At 39.7% G+C, this 5,306-nt stretch overlaps 1 long non-coding RNA gene across 1 annotated transcript; it reads right to left on the reverse strand.

Moving 5' to 3' along the window:
• Positions 1–1,844: 1,844 nt before the first annotated feature.
• LOC147242685 (uncharacterized) lies at positions 1,845–4,678 on the reverse strand. The gene is made up of 6 exons (XR_015110685.1): positions 4,498–4,678; positions 3,671–3,701; positions 3,431–3,517; positions 3,068–3,093; positions 2,680–2,825; positions 1,845–2,365 (listed from the first exon to the last, which is right to left on the reverse strand). It is a non-coding gene; the product is annotated as an uncharacterized LOC147242685 (long non-coding RNA).
• Between the last annotated feature and the right edge of the window lie 628 nt (positions 4,679–5,306).

Consider the following 5,306-nt stretch of genomic DNA (forward strand, 5'->3'; position numbering starts at 1 on the left):
TGTGCCAAATTGTGCCAAACTGAGTTCTCGCCTGATTGTATCCTTACAAAATCCTTGATGTAGGCTTCACTGTTAGCCCAAATTCTATCAACTTTGGTAAATTTGTGGTCAAGGAGTGGATGAAGCTCATCAGTGGTGCCTGGGTGCATGAAATCATTGCAAGCATAGAGTTTTCCTCTGTCAAAAAAATAAAATATTTTGGCGAGAGTAAAAAAACATAATTTTTCCTCTGGTTTATTCCAATTTAGTCAGGCTTAATGACAGATACAACACTTCTGAAACTTGGAACACATTCTCTGAAATCCCTAGATGTCCAAGGACACCAAGAACATGCATATAACCCTTAGTAAAGTGTAGTAATTACACATTTACTATGGGTATGTCTTTTTAGGCGTTTTTTCCTGAAAATATGCTGTGAGTGGAAGAGGTTTATATTTACTAAAATGGTTAATGTCTTAACTACTTACCTTGTTGATGAAGATGACGATGCTGAGTTTTATATCACATTTGTTTTAATTTTGTGTGTTTTTAAAGGTTTTTCACCTTCCTGATTTCTGGTATAATAAACCGAAAACGAGTGAAATCCTGAGTCTTGTAAAGTCCTTCCTTTTCAAGTGTGGGAAGCCGTGACGTTTTAAATACACTTGACAATGGAGATGTAAAATTGTGAACTTTCACATCATCTTGGTGGCCTGGGCCTGCCCTGTACATTTGCATTTGACATTTGAATAAGCATGTTTAATTTTGCCATCATCTTTAGACTGCTTCCTGATGTATGAAAGTGAAATTGACATTTAACTTAACGAATCTTCCACATAGCGTTCTTCTCAGCACTAGTGCGCAGAACGCTTTGCAAGAGTTAAAGTGAAAAACAAGGAAATCTGGACTCAAAAAGGCATGTATGTAAAGGACATGCTCAGCAAGAGGGGTAGAAAACAGGTCAGAGGTCAATGGAACATCAGGTGGCTCGTTATCAGAAAGAGGGGACAGCAGGCTCATAGAAAATTGCTCATCAAAAATCTGAGCAGTGTACCTTCATCATGAAACACTAAATAATTGCTGAGGCTCTCAAAACAGTCATGGGAAAACCCTGCTCTACAGGATGGAGAATGGGCCACATCAGAAAGTGCTTTACATTCAAACATACACATACAACAGAGGCACTCGTGAACTTAAATCCCTAACAGCAATGTTGTCTTCCCACATAATATAAATGAAAGCATAAAAGAAATACTATAAACAGAAAAATGCCTAATTTTTTCCTAACATTTCCAGGACTCTTAAAAAATGCTCCTCTCTTTCCGCTGCCTCCCTGTCCCTTCTAAACAGTAAAATTGCCAATGCAAATACAACACTTAAAGGGTCAATTTTAACACTACCTCAATGAACGTATGGTCCCTATCTACAGTGTAAAATTAACACTGAACAGAGATAAATTTCCAGAGTTAATTTTACTGTCAAGAGTTAATATTTTACACTACACTACACTAATTAGTGTCAATCAAGTTTTACACTATGTGGGAAATAACACCCATAGTGTTATTCACATTCAACACTGAAGAGTCAAGTGTTAAGAAATAACTTTTCTAGTGTTAAACCTCCTTAACACTACAAAATTACTCCAAAGAGTGTTGATTTTTAAACAGACTCCAACCAGTATTAAATGATGTATTTGTGTAGACTGCAGGGGTGAAAAAACACACATTTATATATTTAACACATTTATTTAAAGTATACTTTAAACATACTCCATTAGTAAAACAAGGAGAAATTATTAAATGTAAAAGCTCAGTCTCCATAAGGAAAACAAGGAGAAAATTACATGTTGAAAGGTTGAATAACAACAGCTTCAAATGACATTGCACCCTCAGACAACAATGACAAGGCAGTGGTTTCCAGTGGGAGGGAATACAAAGTGGAAACCGAAGACTGGTCAAGGCTACATCATATGGCAATAAGGCACTACAAACAAGGAGAAATCTGTTGATCCACATGCCATCTTAACATCCATTAGTTTGAAATAGATCAACGCTTGGACACTGAAGACCTTAAGTGTCTGAGATGGCTTGCACACAATTTTAAAGGCATTGTAATGTTCATCAAAACAAAAAGTTTCCACACCAGTGCCAGTAAATACAACTTGCTCATCGTTCATTACAATAGTACTGATTTTACAAAATACTGGCAACTCCTCACACATCTCAAGACAGTTCCGGCAGAGGTAACCAAATTACCCATGCTTTTCTGTCATGTCAGCCACAAGTATGTTGATCATTTGTTGGCGTGAGAAGTCGCTCAGACTTTTGGTGCGGTGGTACTCTTTGGTAATGCGGTCCTCCCCCCCAGGTTTCTGTGTTAACGCCACCTGTAAAGACAACAACAAGCCTTTCACAACTGACAATACTTCAGCGGCAATTTCTCTAAGACTGCAAGGAAAGCTCAGCTTCCCCTAAAATGTTAAAACATCAAATGGTCAAATATACACTACTGTGTTACTGTATTTCCTTAACAAGTATGTTCGTCATCAGCAACTTATCGTGAGTTGACTGACTCAATTTTGTTTGACTTTTCACCCCTACCTCTCTTTGAAAGACAAGAAGCTGCCACTGAAATACATTTAACAAAACTTGGTAACTCCCAGAGTAATCCATTACACAAAAATTAACTACACCAATTTACATGTTTAGCGTCTTCATCTTCCCTCTGTTGCTTTATGGATAGAGTGTCATTCTCCTCCAATATGATTGTGTCATCACTGCTACTACCAGCAGGCAGTTCACAGGAATTTGTTTCTTGATAACTGATGGACAAAGTCTCTTTGGAATCTGTAGTTCAGGAGACAGAGAGAGAACAGAATACCGATTTGTTTGATTGAATTTTTTAAAACTGTAATTTATCAATACATTCCAGGAAACATTGACCTAAATAGAATCTATAAAGTGCAAATTTTGCAGTCATCAAACTTGATGGTAAGAATGCCAGTGTTGGGCTGCTGTGCTGTGTTACAGAAGACCTCCTCATTCACCTCAGTCCCTGTTTCATCAAAAACTTTTACGCCTTCACTTACTTGTGGAAGTGAGAACTTCAAGAAAGCTGTGACCAAAAACAAACAAACAAACAAATAAATCATCAATCCACACAAAATGCTCAAGATTAAAACCGTTCTCCAAAAACATCATTAATGCATTAGTAGCATGGTCTGATATTATAGCATGCTGTACTGATGCTGGCAGGCATTCAATCTTATAGTGTACAACTGTAAATACAACTTGACTAAATCAACCACCACAACTCTGATCTTCATTGCTTCCCAAAAACGTGAAAACAACGATTTTCTCAATTTTTAAAAAATGCTGAACACACAAACACTCTATGTTCCTTAAGTTTTATCAACAGTGTGTAACTGACTGTAGTGCTGGGTGTGGCTTACCAGAATTTAAAAAATCCTGGAGGCTTGGCTTGTTTTTCTCGACGTATTTCAGTGTATTGTAAATTTTGGTTTTGATCATGGTGGTGTCTGCAAAGGCAGCAAACTGATAAACATTATGATGCCAACACACTAGTATAAGCTTTAGCATAAAACGTGGCCAGACAACCTGAAATGGCTAATTTCAGCACTAAAAATTACCAACACAGTTAAATTTTTAATCAAGTACACAGACATACTCACCATTGGAGAAGCACATTACAGTAGAAGCAATCTGAAAGAAAAAATGTAAGAAAATGCAAATCAATTAGAAAATAGTGGGAACATAAAGCCATCTCAAATGTTGGTATAAAATTATTTCAGAGTCGAATACACACACACACACAGAGTATTTCTGCCTGATTTATTGTGATTCATAATTTCCAAGCCATTCTCCTTGCAACACCACCTCCTCAGCCCCCACAGCTGAAATCAGACATCCTGTGTTGATGTACTCACAGCATGTTGGTAACAAAAAAAAAACAAAAAACAACACGGTGCGCAACACACCCGGAGCACCTGTTGCACCGACCAACACCGGAAACCAACATATTCATGGCCACATTAAACTAAAATTTCAATACCTACATTTTTTGTTTTTTGTTTTTATCTTCTGCAGCATGGCTGCATTAGCAAACACAGCAAAAGCGCGCGCACACAAACACAAAATCTAGTGTTAGCTACGAAAGCTGACTCCCAACATGTTAGTGTTAGCTACTAAAGCCGACTCCTGACATGTGCAGTAGCCGCTATTTTACTGTACTAAATATAAAAGCACGACACATAACGCGCCACAGCAGCCTCCCCGCTGACTAACGTTAGCTCATGCCGTGCTTGTTCAGTGTGGCATTGAGTGGTCCGTCAATTAGCTCCACATGGCCGCTACATTCAATCTAGCTGCCGACCCATATCATATTAGCCATCCGAAATTTGGTATTTTGAAGAAACACCTAAAACGACGATGCAACTTTATTCTTACACAGTTTGTACTTTAATGAACTAACAATGGCAATAGTTTTAGAAAAACTTACCACAGTCTTTCGATGGATGCCGATGGTAGATGCCAGAGTTTTCTTCCTCAGGTTGACCCGGAAGGTTGGTGGGTGGGAATTTCCAGAGTACATTTTTTTTTAACACTGACAGGTATCCTGCTCTAATTGGTGTTAAATTAACTCTGAGAGTCACTTTACTTTAATACTGAATATGTGACACTTACAGTGTAAAACGTCTATTAACTCCAATTATTTTCACCAACACTGGAAGTTTTTTTCTTCAGTTTTACTCTGTCCATTGTTGGAAGAACTCTGAAAGAGTTAAAATTTTAACAATGCATTTTTGACACTGGCAAATTTACTTTGTATCTTCCCTCTCCATCCTCTCCCTCTCTCTTCTCTCCTCTCTTTCCTCTGAGTCCCTCTCTTTTCTTTCCCCTCTCTCCAGCAGCTCTCTCCATCTTCTTTCCTCCCTGGCTGTGCCTCTCTCTCCTGCTCCTCCATTCTGGCCTCCAGCTCCTGCCACATGTCCTCTATATTTGGCCTCCTTCTCCTCCTCCTCTGCCTCTGTGGGGACTGGTCCCTGGAGTGAGGGTCGGCTGCCGGTGACCTAGAGGCTGGTGTGGAGGCGGAGGTGGAGCTGGAGGTGGAGTGTTGTGTGGATGTGGAGGGCAAAAGGGAGCTGGAGGGTGGGGCCAAGGGGATGACAGTGGCCGAGGGTGATGAGGGTACAGCAGCATCCTCGCCAGCTCAGGTGATGAGGCACGGTGGTGTGACGTTGGGCCTCTCCCCCAATGCCTCATCCATCAGCGTGAACCATGGCCAGGATGCTGCTTTATCCTCACCAC

Source organism: Aulostomus chinensis, chromosome 20 (assembly GCF_037954235.1).
Source record: "Aulostomus chinensis isolate RoL2024-O1b breed Wild chromosome 20, RoL_Achi_v1.0, whole genome shotgun sequence".
NCBI classification, from domain to species: domain Eukaryota; kingdom Metazoa; phylum Chordata; class Actinopteri; order Syngnathiformes; family Aulostomidae; genus Aulostomus; species Aulostomus chinensis.